The 26,967-nt window shown below is 41.1% G+C and overlaps 1 long non-coding RNA gene across 1 annotated transcript; it reads right to left on the reverse strand.

Annotated features, from left to right (window-relative positions):
- Positions 1-5,186: 5,186 nt before the first annotated feature.
- LOC132082710 (uncharacterized) lies at positions 5,187-11,275 on the reverse strand. Its single transcript, XR_009419839.1, has 3 exons — positions 11,111-11,275; positions 7,258-7,351; positions 5,187-5,379 (listed from the first exon to the last, which is right to left on the reverse strand). It is a non-coding gene; the product is annotated as an uncharacterized LOC132082710 (long non-coding RNA).
- Positions 11,276-26,967: the final 15,692 nt, after the last annotated feature.

The raw sequence follows: 26,967 nt of genomic DNA on the forward strand, positions 1-26,967 counted from the left end.
TCACAGTGAAAACAGGTGGTTTTTTTTCTCTTGCTGCCATGGTTTCCTCTTTCCCTCATGTTCTTCTGGGATCCTCCTCCATGGCTAACTGCCAGCCAAAAAGAAAATGTGCTTGGGTCTCAGCTCTGCCAGCTCACACTCACCTGCACAGTGGGCACAACAGGCAGCTTGGGAAGGGCGAAGGAAAACTAACATGTTGAATACTTGACAGTAAGATTGATCAAACTCTTCTTCCAGAGCTCACATTTCTTTGTGCATTTCTGGCCTGAACTGGGTATCTGGTGTAAGAAAGCAGTACTGAGCTGAGCACAAACAGAATCATTGCACCTTTGTTTTCCGGATGTGCTGTTACCACCCAGCCACCTCACTACTTTTCCTGAGGGAGAAGTGGTTGATAGCATCAGTTTGTTACCCAAGCCTTGAAAAACAGGGTTCAAGCATTACTGCCAGCTGGACAGTATCACTGAACAGCCTGGTGACTGGGACAATTCCTAATGTTATAGGAATCTTTGTCAGAGGCTTGCATTGTACAGTTCCACCACATCCCATTTGGACACTGCAAACCAACACCCTGAGGAAGGGAAACAGCCCATCGCCCACCCTCCCCGGCTGCCCTTTTATACCTGACAGACTACCAGCTCCCTCGGGAAGGAAGGGCTTTTATTTTGCCCTTTTAGGAGGGACCCAAGGCAGGTGAGGTGGCTGGAGCATTGGCAGGGCTGGTTTCACCTCCCGGGTGAGTCACCGAGCTGCCTTGCCTCCATCAGGTGCACTGTAAATCCAGACCAGTGCCTGTTCCTTTTCATTAAGAGCCTTGAGCTCACTGCAGGAAAGATGAAAAGGGCTGGTCATTATCCATTACATGTGACCCATTCACTTGCTGATGGGCTGGTTTTCATCTTCCTGCCCTGCCTGTAGGCAAGCATCCCCCAATACCCTAATCTGCTTTTTTTGCTCTTCACCATTTATTTTCCTAGGAGCCTTGTCAATAGTGGCTCCATTCCCTTCCCATGCCTCCCAGCGCTGTGGATTCAGAAGCCTTAAAGGGTTCCAGCTCACGGTAACACATTCCAGAAAGTCTGACCGCTTATTATAAAGCCAGTGTAGGAAGGATTTGAGAAAAGCACGGTGTAACAGGAGAGCTGGGTAAATGCAGAGCGCACGCAGCCTGGAAACGCTCGAAGGTGAACGGGAAGGGGAGGCGGGGGCATTTGGAAGCCCATTAAAGGAGAACTTATCATCCGATTTATGTAAATCACTTCAAATGCCTTCATTTATTAAAAGTATTAAGCTGCATTACTGTTTGCCTTTGGTCCCCTAATTTGGTTGCTAATGTCTAAAACAACTGTTGAAATTAATTTGAAATTAATGTTCCTATATAATTACTTAATGAATCTCACATTCGCTGCCCTTAGCTCGCAGTTGACAAAGGATCTCACCCGCCACATGTAAGAGGTTGGAATACCGACTGTGATTTTAAAACGGTTGCTAAATTATAGTTTGCAAATATTTTACATTTATATCACACACTTCATTTTGAAGGATCTCACTGTGTTTGAAATGTTACATAACATTTATTCTTTAGTAAAATTCCACCACAAAAACTTTCTGGGCATCAATCTTATTTCCCTGCATGCCTTGAAATTAAATCAAATTTAGCTGTATCATTATGCAAACAAAAAATCATACCTGCAATAAAAGATTATTATTAGTGCTGTAAAGTCAGACAGTTAAAAGATAGGAAATGCTGAAACTGAGACTCTGAGCAATGTAAGTTCCTTTTCCCATACATATGTTTTCTCATAGTATTTAATTTTATGATCATGTATTTTCTTATATGTACCCCCCTCCCTCAGGGGACTTATTAGTCCTTGTTAGTGTTCAAGAAAAAACAGCATAAGAAAAAAATAAGGTTCAAGAAAAAGCTAGCAGGCAAAGGCAGCCATTTGTGGAGTCCTTGCCTCATTCCTTACAAAAGCTGCAAAGGCTGTAATGCATGTGCCTCCTTTTCTGGGTGGCTAACTTGGTACCCCATAAATCCTGATTGGCAGACGTGCTGAATATGCACAGCAATAACTGAAGCTAAAGAAACATTTGAACGCACAGAGCATTTTACATACTACCAAACCCAGTGAAAGATGAGGTCCTGGAGTCTCACACTTAAAATAATCGTACACTTCAAAGAGGGGAAAACACTTCTCCCTCTCCCAGGGACAGTGGAAAAAGTAACTGAGCAATTGCAAACCAGCCCAACTGCTGTGTTATGGGGACCCACATTTACTCGTTCTCTAGAGCACCACGTGGGCAGGGTGCAGCAGGAGGGAACAGGACACACTGTGACCCAGCAGCAGCAAATACCTGGGGAAGCTGCTGGTGCTGTTGCACAAGGTAGCAGAGGTAGGCAGGCACCAGGGGGGAGACAGCAAAGGCTATTCTGAAACAAAAGAGTAGAATTGAAGGCCTTCTAAACAGCTTACGTTGGACTGCTCACCATTCTGTGTGCTTACCTGTGACTTTGCATTTCTTCTTAGGTGTGTATGGTTTCTTAAGGATCAAGGCAAAGCATGAGTGCCAAACATTGGCAATCAGGAATGTTCCAGAGCTTTCCTCCAAATTAGCTGAACAGTGCTTTGCCTTGAGACATCCTCAGCATCTAGGTCACAGCGAATCCGCCCTCCCCACGCTGCAAAACATGCCCTCCTTTGTCTTGCAGAGAGCTGTAGATGTGTGCCACATAGCCTGGCAGGGCTCAGATAAGGATACTGGCCAAGAGTTCCACAGCTTGGCTGAGGGATGGGCTAGTGAGGAGGACAGGTCCCCAAACACAGGACAACATCAACCTAGATCTCCTTCCTACAACAGGGAACAGAGACTACCCAGCAGCCCACACCCAGCCAAGCCACGCACACACCTCCATGTGCTGTCCTACTTTCTGAATTAGAAAGTCCAACCTCTCCTCCGCTCACATCTTTGCCAAACCTCCCTCTCTTCAACACATTCCCACCCTGACAGGCTGCAGATCTTCCTTCTGAAATCTTTGTCTTCTCTCAGTGGGTCCTCCCTCACAAGCCCCAGGTATTCTTGTCTCCCACACTTCATGCATTCCTCAGCTATCAGGGATCATTACAACACCTCCAGGAACGACCGCCAAAGGAAACCTCTCCCAGCAAGGCCAATCTAAAAACCTCAAGTCTACAAGCACACAGGAGTATTAGTTCCTTTTAAAGGTGAATGGCAGGAACATTAGTGTGAATTATGCTGAGACATCCTGGCCAACCACCTCAACATCCTTCCTGAACACCAAAGCTGTCAAGAGAACCAAAATGGGCAAAAAGTCCCTAGTTGGTCTCAAAGACAGCATTATAAGACCATATCATCAAACGGACCTTCAAAGCAGATTGCTCTCCTTGTTTTCCAGCTGGGGGTTTCATACCACAACCCAGCAGCTTAAGGTTGATACTGTGAGAGTGCAGAGCCACTACCTCAGCCTAGGCTTCCATTCCAATTCTGCTTTTGTGAAAAAGAGGGAAAGATAAGGATATTAATATAACTGAGGCTCAGCAAAAACAAAGCCTTCTTGAGGCAAAGATGCTTTTCCATCTCCATGGCTTCGTCCTGCTGCTTGCAATCACTGGGACAAGGCTGCTTTAGTCAGCTTTCCAGAATCCTGTAATGGAAAGCAGCTGCCCCTATCCAGATTGCACCAGACATCTCCACAATTATTTTGTCATCTTTTGGTCAGTTGTGTTACTCAACTTCCCAGTACTGCTGGGAAGTTGAGTTAATAACACCAGCAATCCCAGGACTGTACTCAACAGTCTTTTCTTCTAAATTCCCAACACTAACCAGAGGATGTTTGTATTGCTATTTGCCACTCAATACATAGACTTTACATTTGTTATGTGTCAAAATATGAACTTCAGGACTTGCATTCTATTGAAGTGGGCTGCATGACCCACATATCTCAACGTGAACAATTTAAGTGACTAGGGCAAGCCTACTTGAAAAGCCTTCCCTTTCTTTTCCCAAGTCACAGAGCTGGACAAACTGCCAGCATTCAACACCATCTGAGACATTTAGTTTTGCAGAACCACTCAGTTTTGCAGAACCATTCAGATGGCAATGAAATTCTCAGTCTTTACATAGCTATCTTCAGAAAGCATTAAGTCACAGTGAATCTTGCTTCCATTAAAATAGCACTACCCAATAATTTTGGGGAAACTTCCTCACGTTTTGCATTAATCAATGTCATTTTAACATATGATACTCAGTTATTTAGTTAACAAGGTTAAATAACTGCATGTCCAACAACTATACATTTATTCCGAAAGCTAACTTTATGTAACAAGTCCCCATTTAAAAGCAAGTAGCTCATTCAAATTTCCATGAGTATGTAACTATAGATGCCCCTCCCTAATTTAATTAGGAGCCATGGCTGCCATCTCCCTCTGTCTTTGCACACACCAGATTTAACAGGTCCTTTGGGGAGGTTTCATGGAAGTGGTAATAGGTGTGGTAATTTCCACTTTCTGTTTTCTAGTTCAGAGAGTAATTGAATCCAGTCACTACTGCGATATCTTTCTGGCAAATCTGTGTTGGCCTCCATAAAATGAGTTGGAAGTTTGATTTCTGCTCTCCACAGGCAAGTTTACGTGATACAGATGAACTGCTGTAACTGGCAAATTGGAGGCAATTTCAGCAGAGATTCCTAGGCTCAAATAAGTGCAAGAACAGAACTTTCACCTCCAGAGAAGTCTCATCTTTAACAGTCCTGAGAAATGACAGGTCTAGATTGGAGAGTTTGGATTTCTGCTGTTGGAAAACACTTTGAACTCTGTTTTATTAAACCAGCACTCTCATGAAATGACTAAAAAAGAAACCCCAAGTCATTATGAAATAAAATGCTGAGGCAAAACAAGCTTTATCACTCCCTAATACTGCTTTCAATCTGTGCTGCATTTTAATTGGAGTACATAAGTATTTTATTTCCTGTGACAGCAACATTCATTAGTCTCCATTCTGGTTACACATGTTTAGCCCCCCAGGCAGCAGCCAGTGCCAAGAGCATCAGCCACTGCCAGACCATTAGTGGCATTCCAGGCAGGTCCATGGATTCCACCACACAAGACAATTCAGAACCAAAATACAACGTACCAGGTGAGTGGAGGCTAAATGTATGACCAGGCTAAGATTAAAAACTTTATTTTTTATACAAAACAATAATAAATCCAAGCAGATAATGAACTAAGTGTGTCTTCTCATTTTCCATCTTTTCTTCTTTTCTCAATAAAGTCTATCCACAGTTCAGTGTTAAACCACTCCATATTCTGCAAAAGCTACGACGTTTCCATCTTGTATCCATGTTTTTCTAATTCAGCTCTGTAGAGAAAAGACAGATATATTGAAACACATACACAATACCGTTAGATGTGTGGTTTTTTTTTTAAATTACATATACTACACAACATACAATCATTTAAAATAGCAATGTCATGCTGCTTTTTTATTTCTACCAATTACCTTAACCTTACTTACCCTGTAATTCTTGAACTCCAGTTTTTTATCTTAAATCACTGTAACTTCTCAGTGAAAAATTCAAATATTTGTTTTAATCAGTTATTGCCCTCTGACCCACCATATGGCGTGAAGTAGCACCTATGCACCTGAAACATCTCCAAATTCATCAGAATAACCAAAATATTATATTATACATATTCTCAAGAATCTTATACATTATTCCCAGTATTTCCTTAACTAAAGCAAGCTCACTATTCTATTTTACTTAACTGCATGTGCTTCCAAAACAATTGTAAGCTTTTTTTTTTTGCTTTTAGAATAGTGCAGTCTGGACTTATTTATGTCTCGGTGCAATACACCTTGCAGTGAACAAGTCTGAGGGATTGCTTTGTTGTCCTTAGTTGTGGCCAGGACAGCAAGTCAGGAACTACAACTGTTGTCACTCCTGCCCTGCCACCAGTTGGCTTCTCCCCTGCCTCTGAACACACCAACCAGGATGCATCCTGTTTTATCCCCTTTTATCCTAGCACATGTGTATCTAGATACAGAAGTACAAATCTCTAAAAATATTTTGGGTTAGTTTGCACATTTAGTAGCAGGACTTTAAAAGTGGAAGACTGCAGCATTTGCTTTCTAGAGATGGAAGAAACACACAACAGCCAGGCAACACTGCAAACCACTATACAGTCCCCAATACTGCAGGCTGCAACTAAGGCCAGTTACACAAAGTTTGTCTAGATCAACTGTGTCTGTCAAGAATTGTACTATTTCTTAAAAGTCTATTTCATTACATGTTTTCCAATATTACCATTTAACTGCCTTTGAACCATATATGAAATAACTATGCCAACAATTTTTTATGCAGAAGACACAAAAATAATTGCTTTCCCTGAGTACAAGGGAGATCAACCCAGGAACTGTTTAAGCAGGCTGTATTACAGACAGTTTGCTCCTCATGCAACATACTGAGGGATTAATTATAAAATCTGGCTTTGTTCTGAATGCTTGAAACAATTTAAGTTATAATTATGCGTCAGTAAAGGATTACTGAAACTACAAGTGACAAAGAGGATTAAGCAACTGGTTTAGAGGTACACAAATTGCTATCACTTTTTTTAAAGCATGTAATTAACAATTACTTTGCTGTTGTTGCTCATAAACAGTATGTTCACCACATAGGAAAGAACCTTAATGTTAACACAGATCACTAATCTCCAGAAAAATTGCCCATTTGGACAAAGAACAGCAGTGCTGTTTTGAAGTACAGACATAAAAACTGTAACATACTTTGCACACCACATAGCACAAAGAGATAATCTTGGATGCCCTGCCATTAATCTTGGCAGTACAATTCAGAACTTTCACACACACACACAGAAAAGTCATTAGAAAAGGATCCACCCGTGTTAAATTGACAAAGTGTTAACTATATCTCAACTTTCCATGATCTTTGCATTGTTTGCGTAACAGAGCAAAACTCTGTCACCACAATGCCCTAAGGCATTTTCAGTAGAATTATTAAAAGATGAAATGCTGATCAGTACTTCAGAGTCTTGTAATCCCTAAGTCTGGTTCTAAAAGGCTCAAAATAGAAAAGCAAAAAGTAGTGCTTTCACTTATTTCCATTTCAGATTTTTATTTTTTAAAGTAAGCAGATTTCAAACTTTCAGATATTAACTAATCAACTCAATTTAAAGTATTTTACCCATCTTCTAGAACAGAAAGTTTAAATAAAATTACCTTAGTTGATTGGAAAAATCATCTTCTACATTGTCATCATCCCAGTTGTCTTCCCAGACATGTGCATCTTCATCTTCATCTAAACCAGTCCAATCTAAAGACAGAAAAGCAGGTCTAAATACTATATGCTGCACTGCTTTGGTACCATGTGCTACTGACCGATTAGCACAGCCACAGGGAAAGGCAGACTTCTGGAAAATTTAACACAGAAGTCTGGATCACATTCAAGTGTTCATGAGTCAGATCTAAAAGACATCTTAAAATTTCTGTAATTACAACAAAAATGAAACTTGGTGAAAAAAAATCACTACGCACACATCATGGCTTGCAAGATTAAACATTCCTAAGAGATTTTTTGCATACTTATGGATAAACTGTAGCATCATCCTTCCAGATTTGTATTTAAACACCTTTTTCAGATTAAAAAAGTAAATATGTATCAGATGCTTTCGCCAAAACACAGACACATTCTCTGTTCCCTTTAAATCAGATGCTGTCAATCTATGGACAAATGACAAAAAACTATCTGGGATGCAGAAGCAAAGGCAAATTGAGATAAACATCTGCAAACAACACTTGATACCTCCAATCAGCTATTTCTGGCTTCCCAAGACAGCAGAAGCAGTCTTGCCTTTGTAGGGAACCACTTTTTGTCCATTTACTAACTTTATTTATATTTTTCCTGCAATAAAGTAATCTGGCACATCACCCTTGACAAATTACTCATCACACATTTAACACTTCATTATTAGAAAAAAATTAAAATCAAACAAATTAGTTCAGAAAAATAGTGAAAATTCAAGGCTCAGAATCACTATGAAAAGACAAGTTGGCTTACTCGATTGTTTTTTAGTTTCTCAGTTTACTCCTACTGAATGACACACAGTTTTTCAAATGTTAAAAAAAGAAACCCCCTAATTTTGACAATTTTTTATTTCTCAAAGTCTATTACTGTATTTAAAGAGATAACACTGTTCTTCCCCTCTCATTCTAGTAAGCCATCTGCTGCCCATGCACAGAAAGCTCTGAGGACTAAGGCCTAAAGCAACATTAAACACTGATGGAGGTATGGGGGGAGCAGGGGACAAAGTCAGTGGGATAAAACATCAAAAACTAATTCACTGTGAACAGCTAACTTTCTAAGAATGAAGCCTGGTCTTTGCATTTTCTCCTCCTTTTTCTAACACTGACAGGCAACAAAATTAATATTTGAGATTCACCAGGACAGGAAAATCCATTTGTCACTGATTAAAGACACACGTGTGGAAGGCATTACAATGAAATTTCCCTACTCAAATAAATTATATAATGGGGAAAGATGAAGGAGCATAGAAATTGTGCTGTGAGAGCAAAAGAAAAAAACTGGGAAGAAAAGGTGAAGAAAAAGTGTTGTATAAAAAAATGCATTATTTGGATTTAGTTGTATGGCTAGTTGCTCAAAGGGAAGGGCTTATCTTTTACAAATACCTGCAATAAGCCTTGCCTTTGCCAATTTATATTCCACTGCTTCTTTTTTTCAAAAAAGAAACAACTTTACTGATTAACTGATTTTGAAGAGAGAAAAAACAAAGCTCCAACAACTTAAAATTAACACAAAGTCAAACTTTTCTATCTGCAAACATATAAGTAGCTCAGACAGAACTACAAGCTTGAAAAACAATCTCCCAGTAACTCATATCCAGCACAACAAACAGCAGCTTCAGTCACAGGAGATCAGCAGGGCAGATGCAAAAAGATGCTCTAAATCACACTGAGTAAAGAGGAGTCAGAAAGGCCCATCTCATCTTCCTTGCTGGGGTGGGGAGGAGAGTGAAAGTAAAGCCTAAATCACATTCTCATCTCCACAGGACAAGATTCTGCAGCATCTATATATGGGAACTATTACCCCAGAATTGTTTAATACAGTTATTACTCCCTGCTACATTATATGCCTGTGACTAAACAAAAGTAAAAAAGGTAGAGCATTATCTGGATTGAAAGTGTTAAAATCACTTACGAGTCTACTACCATTAAGTAGTACTAAGATACACCAAAATTATAAACTTGTCATGACTGAACTCCTTGAAAATATCAAAAAACTTTTATATGCTGATCACTGATTGTTTTATTTTGTACTTGGGAAACAAAAACCAATTTTTAGGATTGTAGGATTCTTCATCCCCTGCTCTATCACTTTACATTTTTATACTCTGAAATGCACTGTACAAAAGATTCTTAAGTGACTCATTTACATGTCTTTTCATCTACTATAGTATACTTATGCTATACTTCAAAGTATCTATAAAAATTGGGCACGTCTGGTTTTGATACATAACTTGATTTCATAAATTGTTTAAGTAAATTTTTAGGCTGGCATAAACCCCAAAAGTCCGTGTTTTCATCTCTTAACACAGATTTGCATTATCTAATTTCCTTTGAATAAAACCTGGGTAATAGAACACAAAGTTCTTCTATTGCTAGAAAGTGATGTTTTAATTTGAAAGAAAAACAATTTGGAATGGGTTTGAGCCCAGTTATCACAATTCTTTCCTAAATACTGGAGATAGACCAAGTGGTCTGAACACTCAACATCTCAAAACTATGACCTCACTTGAGGATTCAAATGGACCCTTTTAGACATTCTTACTTTCTGCAAGAAAGAACATCTAGAAGCCTGATGATGGTCACTTTTTAATAAATCTCTGTTCCACCCAGAAAGCCTGCACAGTACTTTGCTTTAGCATTACAGCCAGAGTCAAGCAAAACTAATTTCACCTTCTGTAGCAGCAAGTCAGGGCTCTGCCCAATCCAAGGTCCAGAAGCTGCAGAAACTTCCCCTACTGTGAATACTTAATTTACATTAAATAAGATAATTTTTTTTCTTTTTAACAAACACTTAGGAAAAACAAAGTATTTTAACTATGTCATGAACTTTATCTGTACCTGCAACAACATTAATTTTAGCAGAACTAAAGGGCTCAGAACACCTAAAGCTTGTAATACCACAGAAAAGAACATATGTAATAAAGACATTAGAGAAAAAAAATCCTGATGTTACATTCGTCGTGATACATAATTTCTCAGGATACACAACTCGAGACAGAATTAAGGACATAAAAAATAAACATGCCCTAACAGGGATGTTTCCAAGACTATCTCTGGGACGCTGAGTTGTTTTATTTAACTTAACTTCCTTATTAAGTATATCTGTACCTATTGAAAGCAAACCAGCATATACATATCTGTGCTTCAATAGGTAAAGAAACTAAAAGTAACTACAGAGCGCAGTATTTCATTTTCATATATTTTTCCGCCCTACGCTCAGTTTCCGGCCCTCGTCCCTCCTCTGCCTTGCGATTCTCATCTCCAATGTCAAAAAGCACTAAACTTCTCTGCACTTGTCCCCAGCCCGCTCGCACAATGACACAGCACTCGCAGCGCGATGTGCCCGGCGCCGCGACACCGCCACAGAGCCGGGCACGGGCACCGCGATCGCGGCTCTGCCGGCGCTGCAGCCGCTGCCCGGCCGGGGGCTGCGCAGGGACCCGCGGGGCACCGGGGGAGCTCCCGCGGCGCTCAGCCGGGCCCTGCGGAGCGGCAGCACGGCGCTGTCCCGCGGAGCGGCCGCGGGGAGCCGCGGGCAGGGCCGGCGCACACCGCACCGCAGTCCCACCGCCGGTGCCACTGCCGGTGCCCCTGCCAGTCCCACCGCCGGTCAGTCCCACCGCCGGTGCCACCGCCGCTCCCGCCCGCCCGCCCGCCGCGTCCTGTCCTGCCCGCCCCGGCCGGCCCAGGCCTCGGCCGTCCCGTCTGCAGGCCGCGGCCTGTCGCGTCCTGGCGTCCCGTCCCGTCCCGCCCCGCCCCCACCCGGCACCTTCAGCCGGGAACTCCTCAAACTCGTCGTCCTCCTCGAGGAGCCCCAGGTCCACCGGCTGCTTCTTCTCCGACATGCTGGGCCCGCACCGCGCCCGCCGCCCCGAGCCTGCTGGTATCCCGCGGCCGCCGCCGCGCCTGCGCCGCTGCCGGGCCCGGCTCCGGCCGCGCCTGCGCCCTGCGGATCGCGGCTCCGCCGGCCCCGCCCGCCGCTGCGGCCCGGCACGGCCCGAGCCGGGGCTGAGGGAGCCCCGCGGCAGCTGCTCCTGCTCCTCCTGCTCTCTTCTCTCTCCTCTCTCCTCTCTGCAGTGCTGTGGGGAGAACAAGCTCGTTCCCTGCAACGTCAGACCAAACTGCACAGGCCGCTGCCGCTGCTGAGCGCCTCTCTTCTCTACATTCTTTCATTATTGGTTTGAATGCAGGCAAAACCTATGGAGTATCAGCCTTCAGTCCTTCATCTCCATGTCATGGTGTTGGAGTTTTTTCCCTTCTGGTTTTTCAGTGTAGTGTTTCAAACTGCCAGGAGAGGTTTGGGTTGCACATTAGGAGGGATTCATTCACAGAAGGAGTGATGAGGCGTGCCACGGGCTGCCTTCCATGGAGGGGTTCAAGGGAAGCCTGGCCGTGGCACACAGTGGTGGTGTTTGGCCACAGGTTGGACTCGATGATCCCAGAAGTCTTTTCCAACCGAATTGACCTCTGTGATTCCGTGAAAATTCTGTGCTATGTTCTAAAATTCTTGTCCATCACATCAGAGCAACAAGCAAGCAGCTTGGAAGAGAGAGTTTCACTAAACTATTCACTAAAAGTTTAGGCTGTTATGTGAAAAGTAGAAATGCTGCGGGTTTTTATTATTCCCCACTGTTTTCATTTCACTTAAATCTAGATTCTCTTAATGATTTCAACAAAGGCAATGTTCAGCACTTACTAGCCTGAACAAGTTTGTGTGCATGGCAGCACCAGTGGCTTCTCTCACCTTATAACAATACTGCCAGTTTGGTGGAGGAGCTGGGATGTTTTCCCTTGCTCTGTGAGAAGCTGATTCACAAGGCAATGACTTACACAGCTGGGTTATACTGTATCCTAAATTTAAAGTCAGGGAAACAACAAAACACTGGTGTGGGAATTCATGTATCATTGAGTTCCAGCCCAGCACAAGCGTGTTCTGGCATGCAGCCACCGGTAAGGTGAGGTGGGAAATGAGCCCTTCTGCCAAGTGAAAGGTTTCATCAAGTGGTCACGTTTTAGTTTTTTGTGACAGAAGGACTGACTGACAGTGATGACTGTGAAATTATGAAAACTCTGGTTTAATAAATCAGTATGTGAACTCTAGTTGTAATTTAGCTGGGATTTTCAGCAAGCCATACATTTTGGAATAATAGATATATTGCTCTAACAGAGTACAAGATAAAGTCGTAAAGTGGATAGGGGTCTGTCATATCAAAAGCTTGCATTGATCCATGATCATTCAGTTACTAAGGCTCAAATTCAAACCCTCTAGTTTTGCCTAACCTAGAACTTGACTGAAGTAGGAAGTCTGGATTACACCTGGGAATAACAAGATAGTCAGTTACACCTAGATTATCCAAGAAAGAATGTAACTTGGAAACTCCTGTGGACAAGTAGCTTCAGGTATCCCTGAAGCAGAAAGCAGCCTGAACTTGTTTCATAGACTTTCCCTACCTGCCTGCTGTAGAGAAAAGATGCAAGAGTCCTTTTCACCCCTTCTTTCTCTTCCTTCTGTGCCAAGCTGCTGGTTAGGAAGTGCCCATGAAAAGAAGAATCTGTACTTCCCAAGAGAATATGGCCAGCCACTGCACAGTGAGACAAGGAAAATCAAGGAGTCCTGAAGCAGTGACTTATTGATGTAGAGTCTGACCAGAATCAGTCTCGGATTTGAGGCTTCCTGTGCATTTCTCACCTCAGAACTGAGTATTCCTCTATCACCAGTCAGCCAAACTTAATCTTCTGTTTCCACAAAAATCTGTAGTGTCCAATTCTCCTCCTTTTGGTTTAAATCTCAAATTTTTCATGGTTCTTTTAAATTTGTGGTTTCTGGAGTTCTGTCATTAAATAAGGAGCTTGGCTCTTGTTTTACCTATTTTCCTTCTAAGATTTTTGTCAAATCATGATTTCAGAAATAAAAACTCTAAATTCCTTGGTTTAAATCCAATACCCCAGGTTTTGTAAACATGCAATTTCCCTGGCTTGTTCAGCCTTTTTAGGAGATGAATGCATGAATGCAGCCCTCACTGTAATTCCCCATACCCTTTAACTCTCTGCTAGCAGGGTCTCCAAGGGCATAGATATCTGCCATGCTGTGTTTCTCTCACCAAGGTAAGCCCAACCTATGTTGCCTGAAGAACCTGATCTGTGAAGCATTCTCCAAACCATCCTGCTAGACCTTGCAGGAACAAATTCCCAGAGGGCAAAGCAATGAGGCTTACCTTCAGATTTCCTCTGTGTCCAAGCTGGATTTGAGCTGGTGTGAATGCCGAGCGTCACAACCAACAGGCTGTTTAGGGATCAAAATCCTCCAAAGTACAATCAGGTATTTTCTCTCATGGTGGAGCAGATTTGACAAGTAGCCAACTCAGTCTGCAACAGTAAGTGATTGAGCTCAACTGATGAGCAACTCAGTCTGCAGTAGCTTCCAGGGAGAATGTCCTGGCAGGTGGTGGACAGCTATGACCACACCATATCCCAGATGTATGTTCCTAACAGCCAGACTATACTGTAAGCAAATAGAAAGAACTTATTCTCCTGCAGGTAGCTGTTGTAAATCACTGGTTTCAGTGCCAATGTGGCTGGGATTTCTTAGCAGAGGCATGGGATTAAATCATATTTTCTTATGGTTTCTTCCTGGCTTTCTTATGCAGCTTCCAGTCTGTAGGCTTTGTATATCCCACACTTCATTGCCTCCAGGAAGCATGTGAGAAACTCACATTTCTGCACCAAGAAAAGATATCTTCAAATTCTACAAGGCATCACAGCATGTAAAAATGTGGTGATGCAGTTTATAATACTCAAGTTGTCTGGGGGACCCCACCTCATGGAATAGTTTTAATTCTTTAGGAAAAATAGCATAAGGATTCAGCTGTCCAGAACAGATTTTCCAATGTGGAAAATTTTCAGAAGGATGTCGAAGCTCCAACTATGATCAGAGTTTGATAGTTTCTGGATGGACCATTAAGAATAAGAGTTGCATTTCAGTATCTACCCTCTGCAGTCAGAGTGGGGAAAGGCCATGGATACCTCTAAAGAACATACTGGCAGTGATTTTCATTTGATCCTTCTCCTGTGACAGTCCCAAGACTGGCAGCAACCTTTACAGTCACCAAGCCTATATTTCACATGGACACAGGACACAAGGATCAAGGATTAAGTTTTGATCAAATTAGGGAAGGCACTCCCTACATTCCCAAAGCAGTAAAAGAGATCTGCTTTTTGGAGCTGGAGCCGCTGCACAGCACATCAGCTACATGCTGAATAGGTTGTTTCCCAGGACCAACAGCCTGACAGTATTGGGTGCTTCAGCAGAGACATCTACATGTCTGTTACTTGGAAATTAAAGGGAAAAAAATCCTGTAGATTTCAGTAGTTTGGGATATGACTCTCTCTGTTAAAACCTTTACTTAAATATACTTTTAACTGGTAACATGTTAGAAATAATTGAACAAGACAATCCTGAGTAATTCATCAGTGCCTCTATTATTCTTTCTAGAGTTGCACATCAGCTATTTACACAATATGATTTGTTTTAATTTTTTTATTCAGCATGTTTTATGCATTAGTATCAGAAAAGCCTGTCTTTCTCTTGGCAAATGTTGCTGCAAGTTGTCTAGCAGGGAGGTGGATTATGTAGATTTATTTATTCAGAGTGTAATTTGCATAAATGAAAAATGGAAATAAATCCTCTTTTCAGAATTAAAGCCTTTTTTTCTCCTTCAAGGTGAAATAAAAAGTGTGTGTAGTATACTCATTAAGATTTAAAGATTTATTTTTTTTAGGTGGTCTATTAGTCATTTCAATGCCTGGGCCCATTTTCTTTGATTTGGATGCTTTAATGTCTGAAAGCATGTTTTGAGGATAAGATTAAAAAGAGACAATAGAACAGTTTGGAAATTGATTTCTTATAAGCAGTCAGAAGTGTCCTGTTGAAAAAAAAATCTCAAAGCCATATTAAGCATTTTAGATATATTGTGTAAACTATTGTTTTGGAGGCCTGCATGGTTCTAGGCTACCATACAGTGCCTATTCAGAAAAACCCTGACTGCAAAGGAAATTGGCATTGTGTGTATTTGATCCAGCTGTGGATCTATATCATGTGAAATCTGGGCAGAGACCTACATCTAATGGCTCACCAGCCCAGACACATCTGTCTCAGATCAGTTGTGCCTGCAAACCTGATCTGGGTGGGAGAGGGACTGTCTTATGGTCCAGGCTGTTAAATATCCAGGAGTGCACCTAATTCCTGGTGGGGAAAAAAATAAAAAGCCCACAGGGAAGCTTATTAGCATTGTTACCATTCAAAATGTGTGAATTGCTGTACAGTGCAGAATGTCTGTCCTGTAGTGAATTGGGCAGTCCAAGCACTGATTAATGCATCCCAGGAATCCCTTCAGAGATAGTGTTCTGTGTCTCTGGATAGTGCTGCATTCCATGCTGCAGGTTTTTTGGATTCAATTGAAGGAAAAAAACATATTCTACCTTCAGTGCATCTAGAAGTAAGGAACAGATTGTCCTGCTTCTTTCAATAGCTCTGCACTATTGGACTCATGGCATTATTCCTGAGGTCAGTGCCTTTGGTTTGCCACTATTTATTTATTCATGTCTGCAGAGGACCTCTTTTTCTCTCCATATGCTCCATCATTCAGCAGCACCTCCTGGTAGCCCACCCTGCTCCCACAGCCCATCCGTCCTCAGAGCTGACCCTGGCTGGGGTCAGGATGCGATTAGGTGGCTGCAGATCATAAGGAATATTAATCACAAGGAACACTTGGATGTTGCTTTACAGACTTCCTTATGTGAAATACGCTGTGGCAAGCTATCAGGTTACCAGTGGCTGAAATAGAAACAGTTCTCTCTTTGCCCTTGACAGTCAAAAGAGGGTTTGATTTATTTTCTCATTTTCACTCGGTCTAAAGGCAGCTGGGCAGTATTGCTGCAAAGCTCTAGCTGTGTGTCATTGTAATAGGGGCAATATGTTTGTTCACTTCTGCTCTCTTCCTCTGTCTAATTGTTCTATTGTCTTTCTGTTTTCTCTCCACATTGGGGCTGACAAAATGTCTCCTTGGGTTTAGCCCTCTAGCCAAAACTTAACGGGCTCCTAATCAAGAACTAACACCACCAGCCTTTGTTTACTTCCTGCCTTTGTTTACCATTTACCATTTCTGGTATCATCTTTCTTCTCCTCTCAGTCATCATTACAAATTTTCACCCTTATTTTCCTTTGATTCTTCCTCTGTATAGGGTGCAGGAAGCTTCCTAAATATTGTTTTCTGGTCACTTGATTTCTGGCCTCTCAGCTCTACACCCTGGAAGAGTAGCAGATGCATCCAGAACCAGATTTTACAAAGCCAGGTAGCCCTGGGATACCTGTATATTCTATGTAGCTGTATCAGCAGAATGTTTATTGCAGAACCTTGATGCAAATTGTAAGGATGCTTTGAAAGTAAAAGGGGTAACCACAATGTAAATAATCACTAGGTACCTTTCAACATAACTTGAATTTCCATGCAAGTATCAGGATTGTCAGGGTAGAATTCAGTTGCCTAAGCAAATGTTTCTAAGGTCAGTTGAGATCCCCTAAAACACAGGGCCACCTGATGTAACCTGGGAGTTCCTGGCCCTCCCCAACTGCAGCTGGAGATGGGGCAAAATACCCCAGGGTTTCCAATCCCTATGCTTAAGGAACTGAATTCCCATCATACATTGAAATAACTGTGTTTTGTGCTCCAGTGTCTCTATCATGTTACTGCACAACTGACTTCATTTCTTCTGCCATGGCTGCCCTGAGGATAGTACACTGTGGGAGCCTCAACAGGAGAGGTTAATATGCAACACTGCATAGGTTAGTATGACCTTTAGGAATCAGGTGAACAGAGTAGGCCCTTTTTTCCCCACCTCAAATATGCTTCTACCTTTACATATCAAAAGGTGGGTCCAGAATGAAGTTCAACCCAAATAAAATCAAATGTCATAGCCTGGGAACAATTATTAAGCATTTTTCTGATGTTCAGATAGGAAAGCAGGGCTATTCATTAGCAATCCTGGCAAGCTGTGGGATTTGCTGATACCTAGACTAATTCAAGAACAAGAGTCTTGTTCTTGACCAAACTTGAGGCCAATGTCACCTGAGGGGATTTCCTCAGACAGCCACTCTGTACTTTCAGTTCAGAAAGGACATAAATGGGCTGTTCAAAGTGGAGATTCAGAGCACCTGGGTTTAATATCAGCCCTGAAGTATAATTTGAAAGGACCTATCTCATCTCTGACTATATTAGGAGGACTTGCCCATAATTATGTATGAAAAGTCAGGAGATGGAAATAGTATCTTACAAGTTCAAGTAAGAGCAGTCATCCTTGTTGGCCACATTTCTCTAGCAAAATTCCTCCAGGGTTTTTTTAGCCCTAAATGTATCTGTTTAGCTCACTTAACAGCTCAGCAATCCCCCAGGAGCTTCTGGAGTGTATGTGGTAGGAGCTGGCACTAGCAGTGCGTGTCACTCAGAGCGTGCTGCTGTGTTGGCTTTGCTGTGCTGGCAGGCAGGAGTGTACTCACTGCCCTTCCAGCCCCTTGGGCTGCTTGTCACTAGCCCTGGCTGTCATTCAGCTCTTCTGCAGTGTCACAGGCAGCACAGCCCTGATGCAGGGAATTCAACTTAATTTATTGTGAATTAACACAGCCTTTTAATTACTGATTTGTGTACTAAGGGTAAAAAAGAAGATTTATACAATTGAACAAACACTCAGGGAATTACCTTTCCTTACCTTTCTTCAGGCTCTCCTTCAGTCAAACACCTCTTCTCCCTCCTTTCTTGCCTCAGCTCCCTTTGTTTTCACTGCTGGTTCTCACTTTCCTTCCCTCCCAGTCTCTTCAGTGAAGGGATGGGTAATTGAGGTCCAGGCATGTTGGTTGCTGCCCCTGCAATTCACTTCTTGCCCTCCACTCTCCTCACTTCTTACTGCTCCTGTGCCCCAGTGTGGATCATCCATGGCCTGTGAAGAAGTGTTGTGCAGTTGGTGGAAACATCTTCATTGCAAGCATATCAGGAAAACAAGATGGGTTTATTTTATCACATATGTGACAGTGTTCACAGGGGTTTTTGGATGAGGGAAGAGATGAGAATCTGACTCCATGTTTCAGAAGGCTTGATTTATTATTTTATGATATATATTACATTAAAACTATACTCAAAGAATAGAAGAAAAAGTTTCATCAGAAGGCTAGGCTAAGAATAGAAGGGAAAGAATGATAACAAAGGCAGCTGTCTCAGACTCTCTCTCCGAGCCAGCTGGGCTGTGATTGGCCATCAATTATAAACATCCAAGATGGGCCAATCACAGATCCACCTGTTGCATTCCACAGCAGCAGACAATCATTGTTTACATTTTGTTCCTGAGGCCTCTCAGCTTCTCAGGAGGAAAAATCATAAGGAAAGGATTTTTCATGAAAAGATGTCTGCAATACACATAGACTTATGCAGTCAATGAAAGTCAGGTGTCTGAGGTGTGTTTTAATCCTGAAGCCCTGGATGTAGGTCCAAGAGATGCAGCACAGGGGCCAGCAGTGCAGGGCCAGTGTGATGCATGAGCAGGAGCAGCAATGGCTCCTCAATTCCCCCGTGCTGCCAGCTGCTGCCCAGGCAGGGGACAGCAAGGCCACCCCAGCTGGAGAAGCAGACATGGTGCCCATGGCATGGAGAAACCCACAGAGCCCCAAAGCTCCTCCTCAGCCACCCTGCAAAACAGAGGATACCTTCTTCCTCAAAGCTCCTGTTAACTTGTCATGTCTTCTTCAGCAAGCAGATGAATCATCCAGTGGTTTTCCACAGAAATGAATGAAGAAACACTGTGCCACTAGCAGAGGCATCAATTAATTTCCTTCTAAACAGGGACACTCTTGAGACCTTTTTTATCTTAGTCTTCTTTTTCTCTTAGATTACCAAGTGAAGTTGATGCAGTACGTCAAATCAAAGCCACAAGGAGCAATTTGGGTAAGTCCTGATCTTAATTTGGCTCATCTAATCAGCTCTCATGAGTGCAGCAGTTGGCCCAGCCAACTCTGGGCCACTGTGTGTACAACTGTGAAAAACTGATAGTTCTTTTTCTGTTAGATAGGAACTTATTCTGAATTATTTTTTTAAGAAAACCCTGGAAATCACACTCTCATTGGCCTGCTCTGCTTTCTAAAGCACATAAAGCTTTTGTAACTATAATTCTTAGCCCCATCACAAACACAGTAGTGTCAGTGACACCTGGAATCCTTACAAAAACAGCATCAGAGTAAATGGTGAGCATGTGTCAAATGAATCTAAAAAAACAAAGATTTTATTGAGAATTGATATTTAAAATCCTTTGGTCTACATTGTATACACACACGTAAGTTAAAATATTTACTTGTACAGTACTCATTGTACAGATAAACTATACAATTAAGCAGGCTAATATGATAGCACAGTGGTGGTAATTGTTATTCTAACATACAAAGTAAATTAAAAATGTTTAGGATCACCTACAGCAGTATATTGCAGCAAAGAAGTTAGATTTGAGTACATGGTTATTGAGGTTGGCTGAGAAAGAAAGTAAAAGATCTAAACTGATTGTCACACTGAAGGAGTGCATTAGGAAACAGTACTCTCAGTTTTACTGTTTCTGGCTTGTATCTTTTGTAATACACAATAGGGAAGTCTTTTCTCTGATTTGCTTTTAAGCCTTTAGCACAATCAAAAGCTGGAGGTATTGTAAAGAAAATCTGCAAATATCATGAAAATGTCTTGTGGTGACATTCTTATTCAGGCTCTGGGCCTGATTTTGAACGATCTGAAACACCCAGAGATGGCAGTGCCAAGCTCTTCTGCAGGTCAGATATTTGGGGTCTGGAAGTTGTTTTATAATCTTGTTTTCATGTTCTTGCAAATTTAGACTTTTTTTTTTTTTACTTTGTACTAACTCAGATTTTATTAAAACCATTCAGAACAGATATTGATGTTCTAAGCCAACACTTCTTGCTTACCAGTAAGATACATAGCTTTGGTCAGCAGAACAATTTCCAATCTTTGAGGAAACTGACAATATATTTAAAGTTAAGACAACAACAATTATTTTAAAAATGAAGTTTCAGAAATGCTGGGACTTTTAGATCCTTTCCATTGCATTATTCTGCCTGACTATGGCATCATCTTCACAAAAGTTCTTGCACATTAATGGAAGATGATTCATATAAAAAGTCAGTGCTTCAAAAAATTAGATTTTTGTTCTTTGTATTTCATTGCCTTGTCATCTAGAGGGAAAAGTCCATTTTTGCCATTGTGTTTTCACTCTGAAGTGGTTTGAGGTGGCTGCAGTCTGAAGTATAAGCAAAGCAAAACAGTAAGGCTTGAAATTGTATGTTCAGTGTTTATGCTGGCTGTATGGAAGCCACAAGGAAAAATAAATTTAAACAATCACATGTAGATCTGAGAGGCAACTGAAGCAATGGCTCCTCAATTCCCAAAAATACAACTAAATTTAGAATTATATGTCCCAACCGGTTATCACATGCGTGGTTTATTGGCACAGTGTAACGAAATACATCCAAATGCCTGGCTTTTCAGTTGTAAGAGTTTAAACCATTGCCTAAACAGAGAATTGAAAAAAATGTATATTATTTTTAATGCTGAAAGAAAAAGGAAGAAGTTGACAGATCTCCTCTATGCTGTCAGAGATTAAGCATTCCTAAGTTACACAAGACTATTTAGAAACATCATCTCTTTTCATACTGCTAATGACCCTAAAGGGCTCCAGATATTCACCAAGGACTCATAACAGCTGCTTTTTGGGTATCATGGAAAACCATCTCCTCTTAAAAGCACAAAGCAAGTAGCAATTGGTATTAAGTTCTGCTGGCAGCCAAACCTAGTATCTGAAGTACCAACCTAGTACTGAAGTCCTGATTCTTTGAGGTATTACAATGTGGGTTTTATCCACCAGGTTTTCACAGAACAACTCCATGTTCCTCAAAACTTGGCCTAGAATCTTGACAATCCTTTAACAGTACTGATTTTACACCTCTTCTTAAGGCAATTCCAAATATTCTGCTTTCAGTGACTTTCAGGAATGTCCCTATAATATAGTCTTTTCTTTTTCAGCATATAAAATGCTGACTCTACAGACAGAATCATATAACCTACCTTATTTATTTTAAACAAAATGAAAATCCAATCTATCTGAAGCATACATAAGAGCAAGCAAAAACTATGAATATAGATTTGCTAAAATAATATGGTTGATCACCTTTACAATAAATTTAGTAACCTTTTAATATTAATTTTTATATTATTAATTTATTAAAAAGTGTTATATTTTTGTATGCTATACACATATTATATACATATATATGTGGTATAGCTCGTCTTTTGCAGATTTGCATAAACTTATTGAACAAGCACATCTGAAACAGTTATTGCATAGAAAACTTGAATTGTGCATTTTAAATAATGACTTTCAAAGGATAAATTGTAATCTTCTTTTATGGAACAAATTTATATTGAAGCTTCACTGAAATGTACAATTTTTCAATAGAGTTTACTTAATGTTAATCTATTCATTTGGGGGTAAATGAAGAATTTAATGTTGAAGTGATGTATCTAGAATATAGTCTCAAGTGGTATGTTAGGTTTATCAATCAGTGAAAATTGTGCACTTGAGTGTAAGAGCACATGTCTATCCACATGATTCTTGCAACCTCAGTTAATTGAAACCCTTTTTCCACCCTATTATCAATACTTGAAAAATAGCTCCAACCACATCTATTAACCAGTGCCTTAATACAAGCTTTATCAGCTCCATATAAATGGCACATATTTTGCTAAAAAGCAATTTCCCTAATACAAGCGTCAGTTATATGGTTCACTGGAGATGTTTGCTCAGGAGGTGTTGGGGCACAACTGGATGGATGGATAAAGATGGATAAAGATGGATAAAGATGGATAGAGCTGTGAGCTTGGTCTTCAATCCACTGAAACACTGGCAAGGTTGGAGGTCTGATTTGATTAACGCTCTCAGTCCCCATTCATTTTAACAAAAGCAGGGTGTGCTTATGATGAAAATTAGCTAGGCTTGATCACTTGAACAGGAAAATCTAAATCAGACTAGAAATATGTGGTTTTAAATTTCCTATTTATAAAAAAAAACCCCAGAACTTTAGACTCAGGACAGTAGAATTATACACTAATACTAATATGTCCTAAACAACTCTGAAATGAAAAGTTCTTCTTTCCAAAGCAACTTCTTCAGATTTTTACTTCATATTTATAATTTCCTTTCTCCCATAGATACTTGATTCAAATGAGCAATAAATATAGGGTTTCTGCACAGCTTGGCTCAGTGTCTCCTGAGATCACGGACAATTCAGCTGTCAATTCAATTTAGCCAGTTGTCACCACGAATCAACAGCAGAAGAAAAATGAAAGCATCTATGAAATAAGAAAAAGAGGGATGTGAGATGCTCAGCAGCATCTAATCTAGTGCTACCTAAAGCTCTCTAAAGGCTGCTCTAATCTTTAAAGGCATTTTGGAGCTTTGAATCCATAGGGTTTCACCTCTGCTGAGAGATTATCCACATACAACAGATTTTGCTTTTGTTTTTGTGATCAAGTTGTTTAATCAGTTCCATCAGATGTGAAGATACAGGTAAAGGACAATTATGCTAGGTAATGCTTAGTTTTGGGGGCATTCTTTTTCGTGGTTAATTGGACTCCCTGTTCCTCAGGGAAACTTGTTGCCATCTCACAGAACCGAGCTTTGCAGTGTTGGAGGAGTCCACAGGAGGACAGCGTGAATATTTTTTTTGTTACTGTTAATTCTTTGTGTAGACCTGTCCCTATGATCTTCATCCATGATCAGTGGGCAAACCAGTGGAGTTTTGAGAATTAACATAATAAGGATCTTTACACAGTTGTATGCAGAAGTAATATACTGGAAGCATTTGCATTACAAGTGAGCAAATAGCTTTCCTTTTAGTCTTAAAGTGCAGTTTTATGGGATCATATATTATGTGGGAAGGCAGAGCTGAAACTGATACTTCATTTATCAAGGCATGCATAGTTTAGTGGTTGTGCCACAGCTATTCATAGGCAGGAAAAAAGAGCCCCCATCACAGCCATCAGAGCAGAGCTACAGATCTGCAAACTGGCCCAGGCCAGGTTAGAGCTCAGAAAGGTGCTAGGAAACCTGGCTTGTACAAAGGAAATTAGGGCTCAAAGTTACAAGAAGGGTACAAAAAAGATCGGTGCTTCACCATATTTACAAACATACTGTTTTCATTGTCAAGACTTTATAAATTATACTACAGTGGGCAGACAGGGCAAAACCATAGCTGAAAGCTATCAGAAATCTTTTTATGCAATGAAGAACTTCCTTTTACAGTGGGGTATTTCTTCACTGAAAGAAGATCGTTGCTATAAAGAATAGATATTTATCAATTTTCAAAGGTCTTGGCCCATGAAAGCTAGTGTTAGATTTGGAATTTCTCTTTTGTTGCCAAGGTGACAAAAACTTATAAATATACCACGTCTTCTAATGTGCTTTTAACTTAGTATTTTTATGGCTTTTAAATCAGATACCATTAGCAAATATATTAGGTAATTTAGCTGAAAGACCATTTTCCACTAACACTTTTTGTTACATTTCCCCAGGTACATCAGTAAATGTCTGTTGTGACATTGCAGTCCTGCCAGGCTTCTAGCATATAAGGATACATACAGTACATCTGGTAAGAATTAACATATTACCTTAGGGCTTTCTATTTTTTTTGTATTGATGATTACAAATTGTATAAAAGAAGACAAATACTAAGGATTGGATCCTACAGTCCATTGACTTCAGAGGGAACTCTGTGGAGGTAATGACTCTGGGATTGGCCAGAGGCCATACTGTGTGTTGGTTTTTTTGGCTCCTATCTCCCCTTTTTATAACCCAGTAATGAGGCTGAAAACACAGGGGAGACCATAACAGCTCCATAGCTGGGCACTTCCCTCTGCAAAGGAGAAGCAAACAAACCAACAAAACCTGCCTGGGTGTTTTCTTCTTTGTCATAGAGTCAAGGGCCAGAGGAGACCTTTGCCATCATCTGATGTGATCCCTTCAGGACACCAAGGCAAGGAGCTTTCCTGCCAGGAAACCATCTGGCAACCATAGAAGCTATGTTTGGACAGAGCACAGCTTGAAAGCAACTAGCATGGAAACTGATGAGACAGCAACATCTGCAGGAGCTGCTTGTCCACAGAGGCAGCTGCACCTCAGGAGTCTCCTGGGCCCTCAGGAGAGTGACCTCCCCGTGGGCAGGTGCTGCAGGCACCAGTGGTGGAGCCATGAGAGAGCTCGGCAGCACGACGGGGGTGGCTCTGCAAGCAAAGGCATACAGGGCCCCTCTGACTGCCCAGAGCCTTGCCCTGTGCTTTTCCTGCTACAAAAACACATCTGGGGGCAGGGCCTGGGCTGGACTCTACTCCCAGGACCTCCATCTCATGCCAGAAGTCCCATCCTGCACCAAGGAGCATCCTGGTTGGGAATTCAGCCATATGAGCAGGCAGGGCTGGAGAGGTGGGGTGCTGACAGAAAGGAGCAGTGATTTCAAAATATGGTTTTTTAAAAATTTTTACAAAGCTCTGCAACACTGAGGATTAAGCACAGTTCATAAACCAGTGAATAAGCTTCCTACAATAGCAGTGTGTTAGATTGGGTGGAAAAATCCAATGGAGAAGCATCCAGGAAAAATCTTTCATGCCTGCGCATTAAATTTAATCTTCCACCCCCGTCTTTTAAGACTTGGCATTCATCTACTAAAAAAAGATGTTGATCTGAAAGAAAAAGAGAGGGAAAAAGCCCCAGTCTGCTACAACAGTTTGCTTGGCAAAATGGGAGAGACTTGAGGAATGAATTGTGTGTGACTTACAGAGAGCCATCCGGCACTGTAGACACTGGGCCTGTATTTGTCACTCTCGCTCCCAGCCCAGCACTGTCCCATTGGCCTCTTCATTCAGCACAGCTATCTGTCATGAAGAATTTAAGTTTCATATTTTCATCTGTCAGTTGTGAAAAGGCCTGTCAGCTGAAGCTTACACTACCATTTGCTAAAAGGCCTATAGCCCATGCTGACAATACACTCTTATATTTGTGCTTCCAGGCTCCAGATAATCCCCTCACTTTCCTCCTCAGCAGTCCAGTTATGATGAGGCTTAAATTGCATATTTTGGGGGTTTTAAAATCCAGATTTTGCTGATAAATGCTATCAGCGGGAATGAAATGAAATGAAATACAGCACGGTTTAGCTCTTATTACCAGCATTTTGTGAGACAGTATTCATATTAAACAACTTAATATCTATAATGTCTACAGGAACTAAATGTAGGAATGCTAATATCAGCTTTTATCTGCTTTGTCTCTTAGCCATCCCTGAAAATAAACACCCATCCTTCAAACAGGGCATTTCCCACTTTGTTTCTTTAATTTGATTTGTAAAGGGAAATAAGATAACCAGCTCATTACAAATCCACAGCCAATTGTTTTATGCTCCAAGATACCACCAAATTACTCATAAAATGCCACAGAAGGAAGAAAGTGTCTAAATCCCCAAAGCACACTTCAAACCCCAACACTTTTCCTGTAAGACTGTTAAGAAAATTATCAAAATAAAAAGCTGGTCACATACACATCTCAATTTGATGTGTGTCTATGGGGATAAGGAAGGATACAAGGAGTTAAGCTTCATACCTGTAACTTTAGGACTGCACAACTTTGAGTCTCACATCTAAAGAACAACACAGCAAAAAGTAAAATTGTTACAGAAACTCAGTCTCACCTGAGGATTGTCAGGGAACACAGCACAGTAACCCAGGTTAAGCATTTGCTGTCTTGTCTCTAAGAAATTGATTTTCCAACTATTACGCAACCACAAAGAAATCATATCTTTAATTCATTACAGGCTTTTAAATTGCCTAATTGATTAAGACACAATTACATTTTCTGAAAAAATATGAGGTTATGTCCCTATGAAACAACTTTATGTTTTCCTTCTTAGATGAAACATCCTTTTTCGTGTAGTTCTAAAATATTCTAATATAGTACAGTAGTACCAGAGGGATTTCTGTTTCATTGCTTTCTGTTTTCATTTGGAACTCAGAGCAATGTTTTTCAACCTTTGGTCAGAGACAGTTTGGAAGGAGAAGACAGCGGGACTCTGCAAAAAATCCTGTGAAAAGCAGTCTTACTGTTAACAGGTTTCAGCCTGATCCCTTTTTCCCTGGAAAGGGTTTTCAGGTTTTCACATTAAAAAAAAAAGGTTGAGAATTACTGCCTTGGAATATCTTTCTCATGACAAGATGGGAAGGTGCTTACCCTCAGCTGGCTTCTGTTCAGAAAATGAGAGCAGCTGCAAGGCAGTGTATAAAGTGACTCCATGGAAACGTCCCTGCACATGCTTCACATGCTACTCCTGTGATTAAAACAACTTGTGAGTGCAGATTTGAGCCCATAAATATCCTGCAGGTCAGAAAATAACACCATAACACTACTGAAAAAATTTGAAATACGGGACTTCCTTGAATGTCCTAACTGTTTGGGTTCAGATGTTTTCTACTACAGCCAGCTGTGGTA

The sequence above is a fragment of the Ammospiza nelsoni genome, chromosome 1, assembly GCF_027579445.1.
Source record: "Ammospiza nelsoni isolate bAmmNel1 chromosome 1, bAmmNel1.pri, whole genome shotgun sequence".
NCBI classification, from domain to species: Eukaryota; Metazoa; Chordata; class Aves; order Passeriformes; family Passerellidae; genus Ammospiza; species Ammospiza nelsoni.